Raw genomic sequence first — 27,478 nt, forward strand, 5'->3', positions numbered from 1 at the left:
TTTTTCTACCTTTCATAACAATTCACAATATATACATCAAATATTTTAATTAATAAAGAATATAATTTACACAAGTAATACATGCTTTGAGTCCTAAACTACCCCGACTTTAGCATTAATAGCAGCTACGTACGGACTCTCATCACCTAATGCGTATGTAAACCCCGCAATTAGCAACAATTATTTAATTTAATCACCTATGGGGTAAATTTCCCCCTCACAAGATTAGACAAGAGACTTACATCAATTTGATCTAATTTAATCCACTAGAAGGCCCTTTCCTCGATTATCCAACTTTGATTGGCTCGAATCTAACCATAAATAATTCGATACAATCATTAAAATTTATAGAAATCAATTCTATAAGAAATACTACATTTTAAATAAAAATCCGGCGAAAGTTATGAAATTCGAAAACCCATTCAATTACGAGTCCAACCATACCAGTTTCACTCAAATCCGACTCCGAATCGATACCGAAATCTCAAAAATTCTTTTCTATGAGATTTCTAAAAAAATTCAAATTTCAATCTCAAAACACTAATTATATGGTGAAAACAATGATACATTTGTGTATATAGACCAAATCCGAGTTGGAGTCACTTACCCCAAATGTCTTTCCTTGAAAATCTGTCAAAAGTCGCCTCTGCTCAAGCTCAAATTTGTCAAAAATGGCAAATGGGTCGAATGCCTCTATTTTTATAACTTACAGATATGTCCAGTCCGATCAGGGAGCTCGATCAGGGAGCTAGATCAGGAAGTCCGATCAGGGAGATCGATCAGGGGAGCCCGATCAGGGAGCTCGATCTTTAGAGCTCGATCAGGGAGCTCGATCATGGGAGCTCGATCTTGGGAGCTCGATTTTTGGGCCTCGATTTTGGGCCTCGATTTTTGGGCCTCGATTTTGGGCTCGATCACAGCCTAGAATTTCCAGCATAAGAGAAAAATTGCAGCAGCTGTTTAAGTCTAATTTTTGATCCGTTAACCATCTAAAACTCAACCGAGGCCCTCGAAACCTCAACCAAATATACCAACAAATCCTAAAACATCATATGAACTTAGTCAAACAACACTAAAACCACGAATCATACCCCAATTCAAGCATAATGAAACTAAGAATTTTCAACTTCTACATTCGATGCCGGAACCTATCAAATCAAGTCTGATTGACCTCAAATTTTGCACACAAGTCATAAATGACATAACGGAGCTGTGAAAATTTTCAGAACTAAATTCCGACCCCGATATCAAAAGGTCAACTCCCCGATCAAATTTCCAAACTTTAAATTCCTATTTTAACCATTTCAAGCCTAATTTCACTACGGACTTCCAAATAAAATTCCGATCATGCTCCTAAGTCCAAAATCATCATACGGAGCTGTTGGAATCATCAAAATTCTATTCCGGGGTCGTTTTCACATAATTCGACATCCGGTCACTATTTGAACTTAAACTTTTAATTTTTCATCAAAATTCCATATCTCGGGCTAGGGACCTCGGAATTTGATTGCGGGCATACGCCCAAGTCCCAAATCACGATACGGACCTACCAGAACTATCAAAACATTGATCCGAGTCCATTTACTCAAAATGCTGACCAAAGTCAACTCAGTTGAGTTTTAAAGCTTTAATTCATATTTTATATTTTTTACATAAAAACTTTCCAAAAATTTTACAGACTGCGCACGCAAGTCGGGGAATGATAAATAGTGCTTTTCAAGGTCTTAGAACAAAGAACTAATTATTAAATTTAAAGATGACATTTTAGGTCATCACATTCTCCACCTCTAAAACAAATGTTCGTCCTCGAACGGGTTTAGAATTATACCTGAAGTGCTGAATAAGTGTGGATATCTGCTCCGTATGTTTTCCTCGGCCACCCAAGCCACTTCCTCGACTGGTTGGCCCCTCCACCGGACTGTAACTGCAGAAATCCTCTTGGATCTCAACTGGCGAATATGTTTATCAATAATGGCAACTGGCTCCTCTTGATAACCCAAGCTATTATCTAGTTGAACTGTGTTAAAGGCTAACACATGTGATAGGTCGGCATGATACTTCCGGAGCCTACATACATGGAAAACCGGATGAACTCCCGATAGGCTGGGAGGCAATGCAAGCTCATAAGCAACCTCCCCAACTCATTTCAACACCTCAAATGGCCTATAAACCTTGGGCTCAATTTTCCCTTTTTCCCAAATCTCATGATTCCCTTCATCGGCGAAACTTTCAAGAGAACTTTTTCACCCATCATAAAGGATAAATCGCGTGCTTTCTGATCTACGTAACTCTTCTGTCTGGATTGTGCTGTACGAAGTCACTCCTGAATCAACTTTACCTTTTCCAAGGCATCTTTCACCAAATCAGTATCATATAATTTAGACTCACCGGGCTCAAACCACCCGATGGGCGAACGACTTCGTCGACCATACAAAGCCTCAAATGGAACCATCTCGATGCTGGATTGGTAACGGTTGTTATAAGAAAACTCGGCCAAAGGCAAGAAACGATCTCACTGACCTCCAAAGTCAATCACACATGCCCTAAGCATGTCCTCCAAAATCTGAATTGTCCGCTCTGACTGCCCGTCAGTCTGCGGATGAAAAGTTGTGCTAAGCTCTACACGGGTCCCCAACTCACTTTGTACTGCTCTCTAGAAATGTGAAGTAAACTTAGGACCTCTATCTGATCTGATGGAAATTGGCACACCGTGTAACCGAACTATCTCCTGAATATAAATTTGGGCCAACCTCTCTAAAGTATACGTAGTCACAACCGGAATGAAATGTGCTGACTTGGTCAACCTGTCGACAATGACCCAAACTGCATCAAACTTCCACAAGGTCCGCGGCAACCCAACTACAAAGTCCATAGTGATGTGTTCCCATTTCCACTCCGGTATAGTCATCTGCTGAAGTAGGCCACCTGGCCTCTGGTGCTCATATTTAACTTGCTGACAATTTAGACACCTAGCTACATGCTCAACAATGTCCTTTTTCATTCGTTGCCACCAATAATGCTGCCTCAGGTCACGATTGTCACGATCCAAAATCTACTAGTCATGATGGCACCTAACCCAACCCGCTAGGTAAGCCAATTAACGATTATCCATTTTAAATTAACTTAATAAAACAATTAAACAAAGGAATTATCTAAATCTTATACATCCCCAAGGACTGGTAGTATGAATCATGAGCTTCTAAGAATAGAATTTACAAAGCTGATATTAAGTAAATACATCTTCTGTTTGAAAAGTACATAAACAGAGTTTTTATAAATCTAAGGCTACCAAGAACAAGAGGCAACTACAACATAAATGCAGGCACAACTTCAATTCGGCATCGTCGAGCACAGCAACAACAACAACCAACATATGCACACAATGTGCAGAAGTGTATTATCAGTACAACCGACCCCATGTACTGAGTAAGTATCTTATCTAACCTCATCGAAATAGTGATGAGGCTTTGGTTAAAAGATGCTCACTGATAAAGCCTGTAATATAAACTAACAATAGAACTATACTACAGTACAACTGAATAGAACACACAAAACGAATATACAAAGCAATAACGGAGTACTAGAAGAAAATACAATCCAACCGGTATCAATATCTCACCCAATCCTTTCCTTAGAGCGAAAGCCAATAAATCACAACAGTCACCTCAAAACTTTCATAATGTGAGAAATATATTCAAGACATCAAATCCAACGGCACGGCAACACCCTTCGTGCATTTATCTCATCCTCACCAATTATGCGTAAAACAATACCAACCAAATGACAGAAATGCCGATAATAGAAATAATAGTGTAGGAAATACGCAATTAGATATGGAGAACGAGAATGTACATGAGAACATTAGTAATAGACTGAACAGAAAACATAGAGGTAATAACAACGATTAGGGAAAAAGGGATGTAACTTCGACTAACTAGCAAGGTGAAGGCATGAAAATAGATATGGCAAATAAGGAAGCGAACACATGATCTTTATAAATTAGCAAGTAGGGACATGAACGACTAGTATGAAAAAAGACCTATACTTAAGTGCAACAAAACAGATGACATGGATACAATCATAACAGCAGGAAGTAAGCATGATATTGGCAAGTTTAAGTAAATAGAAGGCATGGTAACATGACAACAAAGGTGATAGAGGATAAGACAGAACAGTAACAACATATTACATAAGAACCATGAACACGATAACAACAACTCCAGGTAAAGACATAAAAATATCTGCAAGAAAGAGATATCACAATATAATGCATGTCTCTCATCCTCACTTGCACGGAAACACCCTTCGTGCCATGAACTCACCATAACATGAAAGCGTAATAATATCAATACAATGGCATGTCATCACCCTTCGTGCTTTTACTCACATAACATGGCACGGCATCACCCTTCGTGCTTTTACTCACAATGATATGGCACGGCATCACCCTTCGTGATTTTACTCTCAATAATATAGCACGACATCACCCTTCGTGCTTTACACTCTCCCTCACATGATAATGCATAAACAAAGGCACGGCATCACCCTTCGTGCTTTACACTCTTCCTTACCAAGCATATGTATATCAATGACAAACAAGGCAGGAAGCATAAATAACGTCAAGGGGAGTGTTTAAACGAATATTTCAAATGAATCCCAATCACAACTTTCCAAGCCAACAAGAACCTTTTTAATCAAGTATTCCAACAAATTTCACAAATGATCTACAACACAAGTATAGAATCTAGTATCTCAAGAATATCGGTCGTAGCAATGTATTAATGATTATGCATATTGATGACTGAATTAAATACACCAATGTATTCTAAGAATTTCCATCAAATTTGATCGAGTTATAATTAGCTAAGTCTTAGTTTCTAACATTTAATACTATGTTCTTAGTATCTAGGAGCCAAGTAAGGCATGAGGCAAGAAGATCACGTGATTCTACAAGACACAGTTTATAACATATTTTTCCCCCGAGCATGGTTACCCTGGAACATGCATATATGCTCGTCACCTCATATATGTATCACCCCCGCATGTAGCAAACAATGTCAAATAGTAGGAAAAGTTTCCTCAACAAAGTTAGGCAAAACACTTACCTCGATTCGGCTAATTCAATATTCAATTTAGCTTTTCCTTTACCAATTCACCTCCGCTCGGCTCAATCTAGTCAAAGACGACTTAAACACATCACACAATGCAAGGGAAAACAACTTCAATTAATAAAGGTGTGATTTTTTTTCAAATTCTAAAAAGTCAATAAAAGTCAACTCCCCGAGCTCGCACCTTGGAACCCGATAAAATTTACAAAACCCAAACACCCATTCCGGTACGAATTCAACCATACTAAAATTATCAAGTTCTGATACCAATTTGTCCTTCAAATCATCATTTTGCATTTTTGAAAGATTTTACAATTTTCCCCAAATTTTCCTTTAGATTCTCATGAATTTGATGTTAAATCATATATATAATCATGAAATGTAGTTGGGAAATGATTAAAGGTACTTACCCAATGATTTGGTATGAAAATCCCTTCACAAAATCGCCTCTTCTCGGACATAAGGTTCAAAATATACCCAAATGAAGCTAAGTCTCGGAATTCTCTGCACTTAACAGGTTGCCGATGTCGCATTTGCGACAGGGGGTTCGCAAATGCGACCCTCGCAAATGTGAACTGGAGAGCCTCCTGCTTTGGTCGCAATTGCGACCCTATACTTCGCAAATGTGAAGGAAGAAATTTCGCAAATGCGGTAGAGTTTTTCACAAATGCGAACTCTCCCTAGCAACCCAGACTTTGCAAATGCGATGGCTGCTTCGCAATTGCGGTTATCGCATTTGCGACCAATATATCGCAAATGTGATGATACCAGTACCAGCAATCAAAATTTATGAAGAATCAATCTGAAACTAATCTGAAACTCACCCGAGCCCTCGGGGCTCCAAACCAATCATGCAGCCAGGTCTAGAAACACAACACAAACTTGCTCGCGCGCACAAATCATCAAAATAACTTCTAAAACAACGAATCGGGTGCCAAAACACATGAAGATCAACTAAAGTTCAAGAACTTCTAGAATCGCAACCGAGCATCCGAACTATATCAAATCAACTCCGAATGGCGCCAAATTTTGCAAATAATTTCCATTTGATGAAACGAACCTACTCGAAGCTTCAAATCACGCATAACAACCTCGAAATGATGAATCACACCTCAAGTCAAAATTAATGAACTTTGAAATTTCAACTTCTACAACCGATGCCGAAACCCCTCAAATCACCTCTGTTTGACCTCAAATTTTGCACACAAGTCACATTTGCCATTACAGACCTATTCTAACTTCTGTAATCAGAATCCGACCCCGATATCAAAAAGTCCACTCCCGGTCAAACTTTCCAAAAAATCCAACTTTTGCCAATTCAAGACTACTTCGAACACGGACCTTCAAACTACATTCTGGATGCGCTCCTATGTCTAAAATCACCCAACGGAGCTAACGGAACTGACGGAACTCCATTCCAAGGTTAAATGCTAAAAAGTCAAACTTGGTCATCTCTTCCAAGTTAGAGCTTAAATTTTGAAGTTCATTCTTCTAAATCGATTCAGGATAACTTGAAAACCAACACCGATGGTTTACGTAAGTCATAATACATCATGCGGAGATACTCCAGCCCTCAAAACATCGAGAGAAGTGCAGATCTTCAAAATGACCAGTCGGGTCGTTACAACGATACATCTTCGTAGCACCTGGATGAATAGAATACTGAGAACTGTGTGCCTCCTCTAGGATATTTTTCCTCAGTCCATCCACATTAGGAACACATAGACGACCCTGGAGTCGTAGAACACCATTCGCACCAATAGTAACTTCCTTGGCACCACCTCGTAGTACCATTTCACGAAGAACCATCAAGTGTGGGTCATCATACTGGCGAGCCTTGATCTGCTCAAATAGTGAAGATTGGGCCACAACACATGCAAGAACTCGGCTGGGCTCTGAAATATCCAGCCTCACAAGTTTGTTAGCCAAGGACTGAATATCCGAGGCTAATGGCCTTTCCTCTGCTGAAATGAAAGCCAAACTACCCATATTGTCTGCCTTTCTGCTCAAGGCATCTGCAACCACATTTGCTTTGACCGGATGATATAGGATAGTAATATCATAATCTTTTAGTAACTCCAGCCATCTGCGTTGCCTCAAATTTAGGTCCCTCTACTTGAACAAATGCTGCAAACTGCGATAATCAGTGTAAACTTCACAAGACACCCCCATAAAGATAATGCCTCCAAATCTTAAGAGCGTGAACAATCGCAGCTAACTCCAAATCATGTACCGGATAATTCTTTTCGTGGGGCTTTAGCTGACGTGAAGAATATGCAATAACTTACCCTTTCTACATCAATACACAACCCAAGGCAACATTATATACATCCCAGAACCGGAAGGCAACACTAACACGGGTGTTGTAGTCAATGTTGCCTTGAGCTTCTGAAAGCTCACCTCACAATCATCGGAGCATCGAAACGGAGCACCTTTCTAGGTTAATTTGGTCAAAGGTGCTGCAATAGATGAAAAACCTTCCACGAACTGACGATAATAACCTGCCAAACATAGAAAACTCCTGATCTCAGTCGCCGAAGTGGGACGATGCCAATTCTGAATTGCCTCAATCTTTTTGGGATCAACTTTAATACCCTCGCCCGATACAATATGTCCCAAAAATGCTACAGACTCAAGCCAGAACTCATATTTAGAGAACTTAGCATATAGCTTTTGTTCCCGCAATGTCTGAAGCACTACTCTCATATGCTGCTCATGCTCTTCCTTACTGCACGAGTAGATCAAGATGTCATCAATGAAGACGATGACAAATGAATCAATATATGGCCTGAATACCCTGTTCATCAAATACATAAATGATGTCGGGGCATTAGTTAAACAGAAGGACATCACCAGAAACTCATTATGACCATATCTAGTCCGAAAAGCAGTCTTTGGAACATTCGAATCCCGAATCTTCAACTGATAGTACCCCGACCTCAAGTCGATCTTAGAGAACACCCTAGCACCCTGCAACTGGTCAAATAGATCATCAATACGTGACAACGGGTACTTGTTCATAATAGTGACTTTATTCAATTGGCGATAATCAATACACATCCGCATTGTTCCATCCTTCGTTTTCACAAATAATACCGGTGCACCTCAAGGCGATACACTCAGTCTGACGAACCCTTTGGATAGTAACTCTTCAAGTTGTTCTTTCAATTCTTTCGAAGCCATGCAATACGGTGGGATAGATATAGGGTAGGTATCTGGATCCAAGTCAATATAAAAATCAATATCACGATCAGGTGGCATACCTGGAAGATCTGAAGGAAATACATCGGAGAACTCCCGAACTACAGGAACTGAATCAATAGTCGGAGTCTCTATAGTAGTATCCCGAACATAGGCTAGATAAGCCAAACAACCCTTCTCAACCATGTGTTGAGCCTTTATAAAAGAAATAACTCGATTAAATAAACTAACAGATGAACCCTTCCACTCCAGCTTAGGCAATGCTGGAATAGCCAAGGTAACAGTCTTGGCATGGCAATCTAGAATAGCATGATATGGAGATAACCAGTCCATGCCCAGAATAATTTCAAAATCGGTCATCTCAAGTAATAGGAAATTTGCTCTAGTTTCATAACCATAGAATGTAATAATACAGGACCGGTAGATCTAATTCACAACAACAGAATCGCCCACAGGAGTGGACACATAAATAGGAGTACTCAAGGACTCATAAGAAACACCTAGGAATGGAGCAAATAGAGATGACACATATGAATACGTATATCCTGGATCGAATAATACCGAGGCATCTTTGCCGCAAACAGAAATAATACCTGTAATCACGGCATCTGAGGCCTCTGCATCTGGTCTGCCCGGAAAAGTATAGAACCGAGTTGGAGTGCCAACTGGCTGACCTCCACTTGGCTGACCTCCACCTCTAGGACAGCCTCTACCCACCTGTCCTCCACCTCTAGGTGGTCGGACGATAGGTGGAGCAACCGGTCCGGTAATCATAGGATGTTGACCATGTTGCACTAGTTTACCCTAAATCCTGGGGCAAAATCTCCGTATGTGACTGGGATCCTCATACTCGTAACAACTCTGCGGTGCAATAAGCCGCTGACTAGAGATCTGGCCCTGGGGACCTGAATACCCACTGGAAGAATCCTGAATAGCTGGTGGGCGATAAGAACTCTTTGGTATAGCACTGAAATAAGTTGGTACTGGAGCACCTCGAGGAAGCGGTGGTGCTAGATATGGGGGCCTGCTGGACTGCCCTCTCACGAACTGACCTCTGCCCCCAGACGGAGCACCTCTGAACTCTCCAGAATACCTGAACCGCTTATCTCTCATACCCTGCTCTCGGCTCCGCTGACGTACACCCTCAATTCTGCGGGCTATCTCCACGACTAGCTCAAAAGAACTACCCATCTCAACCTATCGAGCCATAGTGGCCTGAATGCCAGTATGTAAACCCGCAACAAACATCCGCACTCTCTCCGCCTCAGTAAGGAGTATCATAAGTGCATGGCGAGATAACTCAAAAAATATTGCCTCATAATCGGTCACTGACATCTGACCCTGCTGGAGCTGCTCAAACTGAAACCTCAACTCTTCCCTCTGGGTGGGTGGAATATACCTATCCAGGAAGATACGGGTGAACCTGTCCCAAGTTATGGGAGGAGAATCTTCCGGTCTGCAAAGAACATAAGACTGCCACCATCTACGGGCTCTGCCCTCTAGCTGAAAAGTACCAAAGTCTACCCCATGAGACTCCAATATCCTCATGTTGTAGAGTCTATCCTTGCACCAATCAATGAAATCATGGGGATCCTCGTGTCACTCAACCCCAAATAAAGGAGGATGTAGTCTAGTCCATCTGTCCAATAGTTTCTGAGTGTCAGCGCCTACAGCTGGCCTGGGCTCAGGTGTAGCTGCTGCCACTGGCTGGGCTCCACCCATAGGTAGTGCACCCTGGCTCTGATATACAACAGCTGCCTGTCCATGGGCTTGTGCGGTAGGGGTTTGTGCTCCCCTGCCCGCCTGAGATGTGTCTGGGTCTACCGGAAATAAACTAGCCTGAGTCATATTGTCCATGAACCGCAGCATACGACCCATGACATCCTGAAATCCTGGTGCAGATGTGAAATCCACTGGAGCTGGCTCTGCCACAGGCACCTCACCTTGTTCCTCAATAATAGGATTCTCTGCTGGACCCACTAGCGCCATAACTGGAACAGTCCTGGGACGTCCTCGCCCTCTACCACGGGCTGGAGCCCTCCTTCGGCCTCGGCCTCTAGCAACTGGGGGAGTAGGTTTTCCCGGTCTGGAACCTCATTCGAGCGCATTCTCACCATCTGTGAGAGAATAAGAGAAGGATATTTAGTATTACATTAATTGCACGATGGAATATGAAGAAAGGTAGTTTCCTAACACCCTATAGCCTCTCGAAGATAAGTACAGACGTCTCCGTACTGATCCGCAAGACTCTATTAGGTCTGCTCTCCTTATCGATTCGTGTGCAGGTGTCACGACCCAATTTTACCTATAGGCCGTGATGGCGCCCAACACTACAGCTAGGCAAGCCAACTAATAAATTAAACGTATATTGATTAAACTTTTAATCCAAGAAAATAATAAAATACCAAATTCTACCAATGTGTGTGCCAAGACCTGGTGTCACAAGTGTATGAGCATCTAGTAGATTATACAAAACCTCAAATACTGTCTGAAATAAAAATAGACAAAATGAAAAAAAAAATATAAGGAGAGACACTGGTAGTTGTAGAACGGCTCAGAAAGGTAGCTCACCACTATGCCCCTAGATAACGTGGGTGTAAGACGGTAGGTCCCCCACTAGTACTTGCCTCAGATCCTGCACAAAAAGTGCAGCAAGTGTAGTATGAGTACGTAAACAACGTGTACCCAGCAAGTATCAAGCCTAATCTCGAAGTGGTAGAGACGAGATGGCCGACTTTGACACTCACTACGGGTCAATAATAATAATTGAAATAAAACAAGAATATATAATTCAGCATGATTCACAGAATATAACAATAATTTATTCAACCAGCAGAAATAATTAAATTCCTTCAAATGCAATAATCCTCAGTATATTAACTAAATTCCTTCAATTCCAATAAATTTCCAGTTTATAAATTAATCTCATTTATAGGAATAACAATAATTCCTTAGCTAACAGGGATAATAATCCTTAAATTTCAAAGATTTCCGAATTTATCAATTAGCTTCACAAGCTACAATAAACTATCAAAGTATCGTGTAATTATTATTATTAAGCACGATTTCTGCCGAGGTCGTTCGGCCCGATCCAGAATATTGTGTACACTGCCGAGGGACGTGCGGCACGATCCATAGATGCATCTATCCTGCCGAGGCGTTCGGCCCGATCCATAAGAAAGGAGGACATTTTCTTATGTACTTCCGGAATAAGAGTATTTATTGTAAAATTTTATTCGAGAAGATAACAATTTATTTCAACAATTAATTAATCTAAACAAAAATTACGCATATGAAAATTTCATATTTTTCTACCTTTCATAACAATTCACAATATATACATCAAATATTTTAATTAATAAAGAATATAATTTACACAAGTAATACATGCTTTGAGTCCTAAACTACCCCGACTTTAGCATTAATAGCAGCTATGTACGGACTCTCGTCACCTAATGCGTACGTAAACCCCGCAATTAGCAACAATTATTTAATTTAATCACCTATGGGGTAAATTTCCCCCTCATAAGATTAGACAAGAGACTTACATCAATTTGCTCTAATTTATTCCACTAGAAGGCCCTTTCCTTGATTATCCAACTTTGATTGGCTCGAATCTAACCATAAATAATTCGATACAATCACTAAAATTTATAGGAATCAATTCTATAAGAAATACTGCATTTTTAATAAAAATCCCGAAATTAATTAAAAATTCGTCTGTGGGGCCCACGTCTCGGAATCCGGCGAAAGTTATTAAATCCGAAAACTCATTCAATTATGAGTCCAACCATACCAGTTTCACTCAAATCCGACTCTGAATCAATACCGAAATCTCAAAATTTCGTTTCTATGAGATTTCTAAAATTTTCCAAATTTCAATCTCAAAACACTAATTAAATGGTGAAAATAATGATACATTTGTATATATAGACCAAATCCGAGTTGGAATCCCTTACCCCAAATGTCTTTTTTTGAAAATCTGTCAAAAGTCGCCTCTGCTCAAGCTCAAGTTTGTCAAAAAAGACAAATGGGTCGAATGCCTCTGTTTTTATAACTTACAGATCTGTCCAGAAGGATCAGGGAGACCAATCAGGGAGCTCGATCTTGGGAGCTCGATTAGGCAGTTTGATCATGGGAGCTCGATCTTGGGAGCTCGATTAGGGAGTTCGATCATGGGAGCTCGATCGTGGGAGCTCGATCTTGGGAGCTCGATCAGGGAGTTCGATCATGGAAACTCGATCTTGGGAGCTCGATTTTTGGGGCTCGATTTTTGGGCCTCGATCTTGGGCTCAATCACAACCTAGAATTTCCAGCAGAAGAGAAAAATTGCAGCAGTTGTTTAAGTCTTATTTTTTATCCGTTAACCATCTGAAACTCACCCGAGGCCCTTGGAACCTCAACCAAATATACCAACAAGTCCTAAAACATCATACGAACTTAGTCGAACCTCTAAATCACATCAAACAACGCTAAAATCACGAATCATACCCCAATTCAAGCTTAATATAACTAAGAATTTTCAACTTCTACATTCGATGCCGGGAACCTATCAAATCAAATCCGATTGACCTCAAATTTTGCACACAAGTCATAAATGACATAACGGAGCTGTGAAAATTTTCAGAACTGGATTCCAACCCCGATATCAAAAGGTCAACTCTCCGGTCAAACTTTCAAACTTTAAATTCCTATTTTAGCCATTTCAAGCCTAATTTCACTACGAACTTCCAAATAAAATTTCGATCATGCTCCTAAATCCAAAATCATCATACGGAGCTGTTGGAATCATCAAAATTTTATTCCAGGGTCATTTCCACATAATTCGACATCCGATCACTATTTGAACTTAAACTTTTAAATTTTTATCAAAATTCTATATCTCGGGCTAGGAACCTCGAAATTTGATTCTGGGCATACGCCCAAGTCCCAAATCACGAAACGGACCTACCGGAACTGTCAAAATACTGATCCGAGTCCGTTTACTAAAAATGTTGACCAAAGTCAACTTAGTTGAGTTTTAAAGCTCTAATTCATATTTTAATCCATTTTTCACATAAAAACGTTCCGGAAAATGTTATAGACTACGCACGCAAGTCGAGGAATGATAAATAGTGCTTTTCGAGGTCTTAGAACACAGAAGTAATTATTAAATTTAAAGATGACATTTTAGGTCATCACAACTTTTATCACGGCGAGTTGGCTTGTAATTCCTATAAACTTTAATAAGTGAAAATTTAAGTTTTAAAATGACTATTATTGAATCAATAATTTACAATAATAAACTAATATATAAAAATATACGGAGTTGTCATTTGTTAGAATATTTGTAAAAAAGAAAAAGAAAAATAATTAACAATAACTCATTTAGAATATATTTCATCCTTATTATTTCAAGTTTTCATACGTCAATAGAAATTTTTTTTATTGATTATATGCTATTTTATAATTATTGAGTAAATTCTATACATTTATAGATGATGTTTGCAAGTCAAAAATTATTGAGTGCAGCTTTAAATATTATATAAAATTTTAAAAAATAAAATTTTAATTAATTTTAAAATCCTAAATACTAAAACATTTAACATGGAATGTATTATAATTATGAACTTCAAAAAAGTAAATAATTTATTTAAAGTAAAATCTTAATTGATTCATAATATATAATATTAGAATTTTTTATCTAATTCAAAGAAAGAGTTATTTAATAACTAAAACTTTAGTTGATTTAAAAAATTTAATATTAAATAAATAATTAAATATCGTGAACAAAATTTGTATCTAAAAATATAAAATAATTAATAAAGGAGATAAATCATTATTAAACTAACATTGAAATCCTTATCAAATGCTCATTCCTAATGTCTATATACATTGAATAAAGGGGAAAAATTTACAAATAAATCTATCTATACTATATTAAAAGCACGAAGGCCCTTAGCGAAATATTGTTCGCATTTTTTACCCCTTAAAACTATATTTCACATTGGACATAATTGTAATTTACATTATCTTTTTAATATTTAAAACTTTAAAATAACTTAAATATTTTATTGCTAAATCTTTCCTTATTAAATTAGGTAAGAGATCCTAATATTTAGGATTATTATCACACCCTAATTAAAGTTTCCCAAACGTATATAAATGGTGACATTGTGACTCAAGGTTTTTATTTTTCGTTGTATTATTCTTATCAATTTTGTGTTTACTCTAATATATTCAGATTTCGAATTTTTACACTCTAATGAAATGGTTAAAGAAATAATTAATTTTAGAATTTAATATAATCAAATGTTGGCTGATTATTTATAGTTTAAAATAGATTACATTGAAAAGAATATAATAATTACCTTTCTAACATTAGGACTTTAAACTAACCTAAATATTTTCAAGTGAACCTCAAACCGATTTTTCTATCTTTTGAACATAAAATTCTTATTAGATAAAAATATAGTTACAATTAAACATTATTGTAGATGTAGTTAAACAATTTAAAATTTGGGATGAACTAATATTACGAATATAAATTAATAAGAAAATACTTTTCTTAATGTTGAGAATAAATAATTAAGTATGTGAATTAACTAATTAGTTAAAATCCAATACCTTAGAAAAAAATTATTCGTCTTTTTAACACTTTTAAAATAGAGTTTATATTGGATAAAATAGTTATTTTATTATTTTTCTAATATTTATCACTTTGAAATTAAATAGAAAATTTATTATTAAAGTTTTTCTTACTTCAATTACTACATAGGAAATCAATCATAATATTGAGGATATCAAAATCAATTAAAATTTATCTTATATAAGTGAATAATTTTGAAAAAAGAGGTTTTGCTCTTTTCAGCTCTTTTCCTCCATACTTTGTTTTTTGCAAGTACATACACATTAGGAATGTACATGTCATATTTTTGCAAAGCATTTCAAAGTTCCATCCAATATTCATTTTTTTCTCAAATTAAATAGATAAACTATTGTATATATATTATCTTATACAATTATTTTCTTGAAAATATACTTATGCCATTAAAGTGTAGTCTATTTTTTAATTATAATATCTTTATTATTTAGAGCCTTAAAACCAATTAAGGTTTTATTTATTGATTTGTTTGTATAATATTGACGACTATAGTCAATAATTATTTCAACCTTCAAAACTCATGCACAATATAAATAAAAATATATTCTAAATTAGTAAAATTTCCTCTGAGTTTGCAAACACTAAATATGTATTTTTATTTTATAATTTTAATATATTTTTTAATATTTATCTTATTTTTTTAAAATTATTTATTCACTAACATGGAAAACACGCGCAAAGCGCGTATATATCTATACTATATTAAAAGCATGAAGGCCCTTAGCGAAATGTTGTTCGCCTTTATTACCATTTAAAAATAAAGTTTACATTGAATAAATTTGTAATTTTACTTATCTTCCTAATATTTAGGACTTTTACATCAACTAAAATTCTATTTATTATATTGTAATGACCCAACCGGTCATTTTGACTTTTAGAATCCCGTTCCCTAAAATAAAACTTCCTATATGTGCTTTTAATGATTTATGACTTGCGGGGATGGTTGGTTCGGATTTGGAAGTGTTTGGGTTGAAATCGGAACACTTGGTTCCTTAAATTGGCTTTAAAAGGCTAAGTTTGACTTCGGTCAATATTTTGATAAAAGAACCCCGAAATAGAATTTTGACGATTCCAACAGCTCCGTATGGTGATTTTGGACTTAGGAGCGTGTTCGAAATTTTATTTGGAAGTCCGTAGTTAGATTAGGCTTGAAATGGCTAAAATAGGAATTTAAGTTTGAAAGTTTGACCGGGGAGTTGACTTTTTGATATCGGGGTTGGAATCCGGTTTCGAAACTTTACATAGCTCCGTTATATCATTTATGACTTGTGTGCAAAATTTGAGGTCAGCCGGACTTGATTTGATAGGTTTCGGTACCGAATGAAGAAAGTTGGAAATTTTAAGTTTCATTAAGCTAGAATTGAAGGATGATTCATGATTTTAGCATTGTTTGATATGATTTGAGGTTTTGACTAAGTTCGTATGATATTTTAGGACTTATTGGTATAATTGGTTGAGGTCCCGTGGGGCTCGAGTGAGTTTCGGACGGCTAACGGATCATTTTTGGCTTCTGGAACGTTGCTGATAGCTGCTGGAATTTTTTTTCTGATTTCCTTATACGCGATTGCATGGATTTGGTTGTGATTGCGTAGGCTCAATTTGGCAGCTGAGAATTTGTTCTATGCGATCGCGTGAGAAAGTCCGCGATCGAGTAGGTTGGATTCAGTTGTTCTATGCGGGCGTGTGGCTAAGGCCGCGTGCGCGAAGAGGAAACGAAGCAGAAGTTGTTCATGCGCTTAATGCTTCGAGATCGCGTGAGGAGGCTCGCGATCGCGTAGGCTTGCGGAGACTGTGCTTCGCTATCACGTGAGATTTTTCGCGATCGCGTAGAGTTAATTTCTGGGCAGAAAAATTTGTACTACGCGATCGCATATAAGAAATCCCTGGGCAAAGAGTTTAAGTTCTCCATTTTTAACGATTTGGAGCTCGGATTTAGGCGATATTTGGGATATTTTTAGAGAAAATAACGGGGTAAGTGTTCTTAACTCAATATTGGTTAAATTACCCGAATCCATCACTGTTTTTATCATTTAATTGGTGAATTAAGTTGGAAAAGTTGGAAAAACCTCTTGGATAGATTTGAGGATTTGAGGGCCGAATTACTATCGGAATTTAGAAATTTTAGTATGGGTAGACTCGTGGTTGAATGGGCGTTCATATTTCGTAACTTTTGCCGGATTCCGAGACGTGTACCCACAGACGAATTTTTAATTAATTTTAAAATAGAAAATGTAGTATTTTCTTATAGAATTGATTCCTATAATTCTTAGTGATTATATCGAATTATTTTGGCTAGATTCGAGCCAGACAGAGTTGGATAATCGTGGAAAAGGCCTTGTAGTGGATGAAATTGGAGCAAATTGAGGTAAGTCTCTTGTCTAATCTTGTGAGGGAGAAATTACCTCATAGGTGATTAAATTAAATAATTGTTGCTAATTGTGGAGGCTACGTACGCACGAGGTGACGAGAGTCTGTGCGTAGCTACTATTAATGCTAAAGTTCGGGTAGTTTAGGACTCAAAGCATGAATTACTTGTGTAAACTGTATTCTTTATTTAATTAATATTATTTGATATATATGAATATATTGTGAATTTTGTTTTGATAAAAATATTAAAGGATTGAAATCTCATATGCTTGATTTTCTGTTTTAATTAATTAATTGTTAAGAGAAATTGTTCTTCCTCACGAATTTATCTTATAATAAATATACTCTCCTTCCGGAAGTACATAAGAAAATGTCCTCCTTTCTTGTGGAGCGGACTAAACGCCTCGGCATGATAGATGCATCTATAGATCGTGTCGCACGTCCCTCGGCACTGTACACGAAACTCTGGATCGGGCCGTAAGACCTTGGTAGAAATCATGCTTAATAATAATAATTACACGATACTTTGATAGTTTATTTCAGCTTGTGAAGCTAATTGATAAATTAGAGAATCCTTGGAATTTAAAGAATTATTATTTTTGCTTGCTAAGGAATTATTGGTTATTCCTGTAAATAAGATTAATTGATAAATTGGAAATTATTTGAATTGAAGGAATATAATTAATATATTGAGAATTGTTGCATTTGAAGGAATTTGATTATTTCTGCTGGTTAAATAAATTATTGTAAATTCTGTGAATCATGCTGATTTAGATATTCTTGTTTTATTTCAATTATTATTATTGTGCTGAGCAGAGCATTTCAAGAGGTTATATTCTAGGAGACATGAGGGTGACCACCAATAGTACTGCCACGGTTAATCATTGAAATGAAATCATCAATTCAACAAACATAGAGTTACTAGTACACATTAATAATGTGAGAACCATATACATGATCCTAGAATGTATAACAAGTGAGTCATTAGACATGTGATATATGGGGGGCATGATCGGGAGGATAAAGACATTAGCATCAGCTATTCTTGGAAGACTATAAGTTATGAAAAGGACAATAACAATTATTTCATTCCCTATGTGTCTTGTTCGGCAATAGTAAGCCTTAAAGAGAAATAGCCAAGTATGTGACCCTTGTCGCCTCTTGGAATGTAGGAAAAATCAGTTTAACTCAAAATGAGAATATTCTGGCACCCTGAATATGATATGGGCTTCAAAATTCATGTAGTTGCATTACGCTCTTAACATTAACTAACAAAAGGAATAGATATGCCACAAGCCCACTCGGATGAAAAATAAGAAGTTGAACACTTGTGAGATTATTATCATTCTGATAGCTTAACCCTTCCTGATAGTTGATCCTATACGAGAGGACTAAAGATACGATAAACTTGTCTTTCAAATCAATATACTCATCATATGTTCCAGAATCTAAAACATCCACCTGAAGTGGGGAGGGAAAAGTCGTGGTAAGGATGCTTAACTTTCAACCACACACAAGTGAAACCATGTAGCTAGGACATCTTAATGTTGGGATGAAATCATGTATTGGTTAGAGAGAATGGACACTTTTCTTTGAGCTAGACATGTTTTTGCCATAACAACTCTCAAGCTGCAATACCAGGCCACTTCATGGGCAACTGAAATACTAGGAACAAAGTGAGTTACTCCCTGAGGTATGATCTAAGTGGACATGAAAGTCATATTGAGATGGACAAACAAAAAGATCTTCCTGTGACAAATTTGTGAAAATCTCAAATTTCCCAGAAACTATTATACGGACAAGTGACCCCTTTCAATTGACATTTACACATATGATAGGTGCTGAGATATGCTCTTATGTTACTAGACAGTGAAAAAGATTCATGATAATATTCACATAGGAACAAGGTGATCGTTCAAACCATAGGAGCCACATACACCGGAGAGAAAAAGAGTGGCTCAAGAAGGATCTCAACACTAGGCTGCTTTACATTAATTTGATACCACATAGGTAAATAATTATGGTGGTGCGTGCATAGGCACAACTGAGAAGATGTTATCCATTTGAATCAAAACGTTCTATAAGAAATTCATCAGGTATAGTCCCTTATTGAGAATTTAGGGAAGCAAGTGGGAAGTATTAGCCCAGGGTTATAACTCAATTCATGGAAATACTTATAGAGCTCAATTCCACAAGAGGTTGTAAATAAGAGAATTTGTGTTAGAGTGGCTTCATGAATAATGCGTCTCGTTCAGAAAGTAAGTACATGCAATATTTTGTGATTCAATGTTTTGATTAAGACCATATTTATGTAGGCTCTTAAATATGGATGTACATATACAACAAGGAAAATAATGCGGTGTTCACAATAAGGTAGCAAGGAGTGACTCACTTTGTGATTTTAGATTGATATGGAAATACCTTAATTGATGCCCCTCGACTCCACATCCATAACATATATTGGTACCAAGTAACATACCCCCGAATGATATATCTTACACTTCACGCAACTGGGATGAGGTACACTAAACTGACTCGCCCCACTGACCTGATATTTACCCTTTTTGTATACATCAAAAACATTCCCCCTATCCTTCCTCCAAGCCTTCATGACGGGAGTAACAATCTCTATAGCAGTTTGTTATGTGGGACATTGAAATTTCCCAAGCCTTCCACCCCTAACACACTCTTGATTGTAACCAACATAAGGGCTTTTGTTCTTCTTCTGCCCCATCTTTCCACAACCATAACATATTTCAAGAATCATCAAACATAAACCTGAATGGTTTTCTTTCATATCAATTCCGTCTTATTGATGCCAATAATCCTCTTTCATTTCTTAGGTGCTCTTACCACATATTCCGGTGGCGCGGTAACATTAATAGGGACAAAGACACTTCCCCTAGCAACTGGTTCTTTCAATACCTCCTCGCTGCCTCAAACCTGTGGGTTACTCATATGGAAAATGAGATATGATGAGGAAATTATCTTCCTATCTTGAGCTCTATCGCACGCTATGGAGTATCAAAGAAGTGTGAAATTCCTAAATGTACAAGTAGCCTCCTCATTATAGATGTGGTCAACAACACACCGATAAGAAGGATTCTACTAGACACGGCTCCGAGACATCCTAGGACACTTTAAAATCTTAGGCTCCGATACCAAGTTTGTCACGCCCCGAAATTGAGGAGCGCAACCGGCGCTCAACCGAGTAAACCCGGCTGAGCAAGCCTATTAGATTTGCTTCTACCCACACTCATTCATGAATAAAGAGAAAATATATCTCATTAAGTAAACACTAAGGGGATTTCTTTAACAACCCCAATTTCCATTTCCATTATTTACTCCATTTTTAAGTCTCAAAATACATACACTTTCATAGTGGACGTGGAATAAGTGATTCAAATACATCATGACAATTTTACTTTCCCAACATCAATACACAACCCACGCTTTGTCTAGGGAGCCTCTAACAGATACAACATGGAACTATGATAGTGCCGGCAACAAGGCCCCGTCTATACCTCAAACACAATACATGAGGAGAAAAAGATGCATGACCCCGAAATGAAGTGGGGCTCACCAAGTCAGCTGGGAAGAGAGTGTACCGCTATCACTGATTAATGTCGCCTGCTGTGGAACCACCTGCATCCATTAAAGATGCAGCGCCCACGGCAAAAGGGACGTTAGTACCATCGAATAACACTAGTATGTATGACTAAATGTCCTCTTTCAAAATAGAATGCTAATATAATAAAGGGACAACTATGTAAACAACAAGCAACAATCAATGATATCCAAAGGTCACGTTAAAACATAAAAATTTGAAAAATACAAAAATAAGGCGGTGAAGATGAATATCGAAATATGAAGATAATATTTTTTTGGTTAGAAGATCTTTAGTACCGATTCACCACAGTTCACAATACCACTATTCCCAGCACCACTGGTCACAATATACACATCATAACCAACCTTACAATACCACCCTGAATTTAGCACGGAGTACGATCACGACCCAATCGACTAGGCCGTCTTATTTGAATACATCAATCACAATCACAATCTTAAGCACAATCACAATCTTTATGCAAATATACCACCGTGAATCTAGCACAGAGTCCGATCACGACCCGATCGGCTAGGCCGTCTTATTTGAAGACATCAACCACAATCACAATTTCAATTATAATTTCCAGCACAATCACCACCATGTGTGTGGCATGGCGTCCGATCATGACCTGATCGGCTAGGTCATCTCATGTGAGACATCATCATTTTCTATCATCAATCTTATCCCAAATAAGGGGAATAACTTTGTTACATCAATCTCATCCCAAATGATTTCATTTACCTCATGACTTTTCATATCATATATAGCTTCATTGGTATTTTTAACCACTTACAACATCATTATTTTATTGGCTCTCTGGGCCATACATGTGATTCTTCTTTCATGGCACAATGGCCGTATTTCATATTCCACACTTTCATTTCTTTCCTTTCATGGGTCATCATCATAAATATCAATATATAGAATATTATGGAAATCACAACTTTAAGTCCATTAGAAATGAAGACTTTAAACACAATAGATTTCTTTCCAATAAATGGAGTAAAATGATTGGCAATCGAAGCGCAAGTTAAAATCATAAACAAGTAACACACAATTTATTCTTGAAATACTTTTTCCCAAAGAGGGCAATACACAATTTCAACTCATAAATATGTAAGAGCTCAAAATACGTTGGGAATACTTACAAGACATATCATTAGTTAAAACAACCACATTTGGGCATGACTTGAGTACATAAACTTTTAGGCAAATCTATTTTCGAAGTCATTTAAAACACTTAACTCAAGGCTCATTTCATAACCTTTCTCACATCGATCATTTCATTTCATCGGTACCGTTGGCCACAAGTATAACTTTCTTTCTTGGCATGTTGGCCACACTTTATATCCCCAATTCACTTATTTTACTTCCAAACATCTTTATATTTTATCAACAATAAGACATTTCCACTCAAGACTTTAGGTGCACGTACTAGCAATTAAGAGTCATAAGCATATTGAGATTTTTTCACACAATTTGGCATCATAACATTCATTTTAAATATGACTCAAAGACATAGCATTTCAATACACATATCATTCTTGAACATATTCCCAAAAGATAACATAACGCGATAGGAACATTCAGAACATATTTTGAATAAATAATTCTCGACACTTTACTTATTCGGAATACATATTGAACATATATCTTTCAACATTAACTTATTTGGAATAGCCAATTTTATAATGAACAACTCGGGACTTACATAAATTTCATGAACACCGTGGGATTCAATTCTAAGAGAGAAGTTTAGCCAACATACCTCGCTTTGAGCTTTCCTTAAATTACTACGATGTTCAAAAATTCTTGCAATCCCAATCTATTTTGAGACATAACAAAATTCAACCATAATTAGGAAAAAATTCGTGGTTTCAACTCATTTGAGCATTTTATCAAACACTAGGTATGCAAATTTGACTACAAGGTTCTTCTACAAGATTTCCTTCATTTCACAACCAATCTTCACACAAACCTTATTGGTATATGCAAGTGTAAATAATACTATTACACCCAAGAATCATACTCCTAATCAACCATCTTTTACCCAAAATCGAAATTAAAAACTTGGGTATGGAACCTTACCTCTTAGATGAAGAACTTGAGGGATTTCTTATTGGATTTTAAGGCTTAAGCAAGATTTGATGAATAAGGGCTTAGGAATTCCTCCTCTCACTATAGGGAACTTTCCCCTCTCTAAAATTATCAGATTATCCCTCCAAAATGACCCTAAGATCGTGTTATAGGAACTAGGGTCGGGTTAAGAAATGAGAAAAATGGACCCTCAAAACTCCGGACCGGGCTATAGACCAGGCGAGGCACGGTCTGTAGCGAGCTAAATACCAGGCTTCGTGAGCTCTGTAGCGAGCTATAGACCGGGCTTCATGAACCATGCTTTAGACCTGGCTTCATGAGGGATATAGTCCGGTCTAGCGTGCTACAGACCTGGCTTCGCGAGGGTTATAGCACGGTCTTATTCTTCCATCCTTTAAGAATTCTGTCATAACTTCTTGTAGGAGTGTCCAAATAATGAACGGTTTGAAGCGTTAGAAACTAGACTGAAAGGGATTTAATCTGATAGGTATATCACCCCCTAAGTCGTTATAGTTTAGTAGCAGCATATGTTTGATGTAGGATCTTGCGCGAATTGTGACATCCTTTCCACTTAATGTATCCAACTTGTTCCACACGAATTCTTGCCATTCAAAAAATTCCTTAGTATGTTCCAACACACCTTAAACATATATTTTTCATTTCAAAATAATGTGGTTCTATCCTATGGGTCTCCTTTAATACTCGAACACGTTATTCCCAAATACCGTTGGCGCACTTTAAAATCTTCAATCATTAGGAAAGTTTTTACGGGGCCTTACATTAGGGAGTGGTATACCCTGCATTTAAGCTCAAATCAACTAGGGAGTGGTGTACCCTATGTTACTAAAAGGAAATATAACCAGGGGTTGGCGCCGTAGATTACTTAGAAGGAATGTAACCAGGGGTTGATACCCTGTATTACTGAAAAGAAATGTAACCAGGGGTTGGTACCCTGTATTACTGATATGCAAGGTAACCAGGGGTTGGCGCCATGTATTACTGAAAAGAAAATGTAACCAGGGGTTGGAACCCTGTAGTAGTGAGAATGAATGTAACTAGGGGTTTGCGCCCTGTATTACTAAAAAGAATGTAAGCAGGGGTTGGTACCCTATATTACTGATAAGTAAATGTAACCAAGGGTTGATGCCCTGTATTAAGGAAAAAGAATGTAACCAGGGGTTGGTACCCAGTATTAATGGAAAGGAAATGTAACAAAGGTATGGCGCCCTATATTACGAAAAAGGAATGTAACCAGGGGTTGATACCCTATATTACTTAATTAGGGGTTGGTGTCCTGTATTACTGAAATGGAAAGTAACTAGGGATTGGTACCATGTATTACTGATATAAGCTGAATCCCCCTAGGAGAAAAAGTGCTACCCGAGTTAAGCTACGAAAGGCAAGCCTGGGTGAAGAATACTTCTACCCGGAAATATGAGCTGGATTCCCCTAGGCGAAAAATTTCTACTCGAGTTAAGCTACAAAAAGCAAGCCTGGGCGAAGAGTATTTCTACCAGGAAATATGAGCTGGATTCCCCAAGGCGAATAGGTTCTACCTGCGTTAAGCTACGTAAAACAAGCCTTAGTGAATAGTACTTCTACCCGAAAATGTGCGCTGGATCCCCCTAAGTGAAAAGGTTCTACCTGAGTTAAGCTACGTAAAACAAGCTTGAACTAAGAGTACTTCAACCTGGAAATATGAGCTGGATCCCCCTAGGCGAATAGGTTCTAACTGGGTTAAGTTACGTAAAACAAGCCTGAGCGAAGAGTACTTCTGTCACGACCCAAAAATCCAACTAGTCGTGATGGCACCTAACCCAACCCGTTAGGTAATACAATTACCAACTATCCAATTACAATGAAATTAATTAAAAGAAATATCTAAAACCAATACATTTCCCCAAGAACTGGTAGTACAAATCATAAGCTTCTAAGAATAAAGCTTACAAAGCGGAAATGAAATAAGTACATAGTGTGTTTGAACAGTACATAAACAGAGCTTTTATAAATATAAGGCTACCATGAACAAGAGGCAGCTACAACAGGAACGCAGGTACATCTTCAAATCCGGTAACCATCGAGCACAACAACAACAATAACCAATATTTGCACGCAATGTGCAGAAATGTAGTATCAGTACAACTGACCCCATGTACTGAGTAAGTAAAAAACCTAGCCTTAGGTTGAAAGTAGTGACGAGCTTCCACCAAGGTCGGATCCAAAACCAATAGTCCACAACAGTTCATAAGAACATAAAGCAGACAATACCAAGAGTAACTCTGAAATAAAATGCTCAGCTAGATCATGATTTCAAAGATAATAGTTTTTCCTTTCATGTACATAAGTGAAAACCCAAATCGTTTACCGAAGTTTCCAAAAATATGAATAAGTTTGAAAATAATAATTTTCCCAAAATCCTTTCAAATAATAAATAAGATGTTTAATTTTCTTTCCAGATAACTCATGTAAAAACAAATGCATCACTATGCCCATCTGTCATAAATGTGTGAAAAATCATGAATGATGTAATGCATCTCAATGATAAAATCATAAACATCCCCTCGGGCAGACCTCACAATCACTCGTATACAGCCCCTCGGGCTTACCTCACCATCACTCATAAACAGCCCTTCGGGCATACCTCACAATCACTAGTAAACAGCCCCGCGGGCATACCTCACCATCTCTCATGCCTCCCAGTCACTCAGCACTCGGCACTCGCACTCAGTAGGTGCCTGCGCTCACTGGGAGTGTGTACAGACTCCGGAGGGGATCCTACAGCCCAAGCACTATAATCTGCACGGACAACTCATGTGCTGCACGGACAAATCACGTGCTGTAATATCATATCAGAATTCGCACGGACAACTCACGTGCCATAATAAGCCAATAAGGCCTGTTGCAGGCGGGCAGCCCCGATCCATATAATAGTAATAATATATATAAAGCCAACATGACCTGCTGCGGCGTGCAGCCCGATCCCAAAAATATCCTCACAATCAGGCCTTCGGCCTCCCTCAGTCATCAATCTCTCCAGTCCCTCTCTCATGGGATCACAATGTCATGAGAATAGCCCAAAAATAATGATATGATGTATCAATAAATAACAACAGAGACTGAGATATGATATGTAATGAAATGAATATGACTGAGTATGAACTTTTAATTTAAAACAAATAACTCACAACAAATATGACATATATGGGTCCCAATAATACTGGCACATAGCCTCAACATGATTTTTAATATGCTTTTTAGCTCAATTTCTTTAACACATAAAACCGCATGGAAAATGACAAGATTATTCAACTACAAATTTCAACAGAAACAATTATGTCACAATTTCTATAATGCACGCCCACACGCCCGTCACTTAGCATGTGCGTCACCTCCCAACAAATTCACGAATTACATATATTCAGGGTTCATACCCTCAGCTCCAAGATTAGAAGAGTTACTTACCTCGAACAATCCAAATCCAATGCCGAGCAAGCTAAACAATGCTCCAGAAATCCCATTCTATGCGTAACAACTTCTGAACAGCTCGAATCTAGTCACAATAATTTGATTCAGCCCACAAAATTTATAGGAATTAATTCCATATCAAAATACTAATACTTTTCAAAAATCCGAAATTACGCCCCAAAAATCACCCGTAGGGCCCATGGTTCAGAATCCGATGAAAACTTGCAAAATCCAACAACCCATCCAATTACAAGTTCAACCATACTAATTTCACTCAATTCCGACTCCGAATCGATATTCAAACTTGAAACATTCGTTTTGTGACATTATAGAATTTTCCTTCTATTTCTCTTGTAGATTCAATAATCTTAAACAAAAATGAAGATTAATTCATGAAATATAATCACAAGGGAGTCCAGAACACTTACCCCAAGTTGTGTGGAAAAATTCCTTTCCAAAGTCGCCCAAACCGTGCTCCAAAATCCGAAAATGGATGAAAAATGTCGAACCCTCGAACTTAATGGATTCTGCCCAGTCGATCCGCACCTGCGGACAGGATTTGCGCACCTGCGCCTCCACTTGTGCGAGCAAAACATCACATATGTAGGCTTCACTTGCCTGCCCAGTTTGCGCACCTACGAGGAAACCATCGCATTTGCGAGGCCGCATATGCGGGAAAGACATCACTGATGCGAAAATCCTCAGCTTTCAGCCATCTCGCTTCTATGCGCAACCTTCCGCATTTGCGCTCACGCAGGTGCGGAATTTTTCCTCGCACCTAAGACCAATGCCTCACAGTCCCTGCCCACATCTGCGCTTGCCAGGCTCGCTTCTGTGAGCTCGCACATGCGATAGAATATCCGCAGGTGCGATTGCATCAGATGGCAAAAACTTCAGCTTTTTCTTCTAAATCCGAATTTGATCTGTTAACCATCCGAAACTCACCTGAGTCCCCCGGGACCTCAACCAACTATATCAACAAGT

The sequence above is a fragment of the Nicotiana tabacum genome, chromosome 9 (genome assembly GCF_000715075.1).
Source record: "Nicotiana tabacum cultivar K326 chromosome 9, ASM71507v2, whole genome shotgun sequence".
Taxonomy (NCBI): domain Eukaryota; kingdom Viridiplantae; phylum Streptophyta; class Magnoliopsida; order Solanales; family Solanaceae; genus Nicotiana; species Nicotiana tabacum.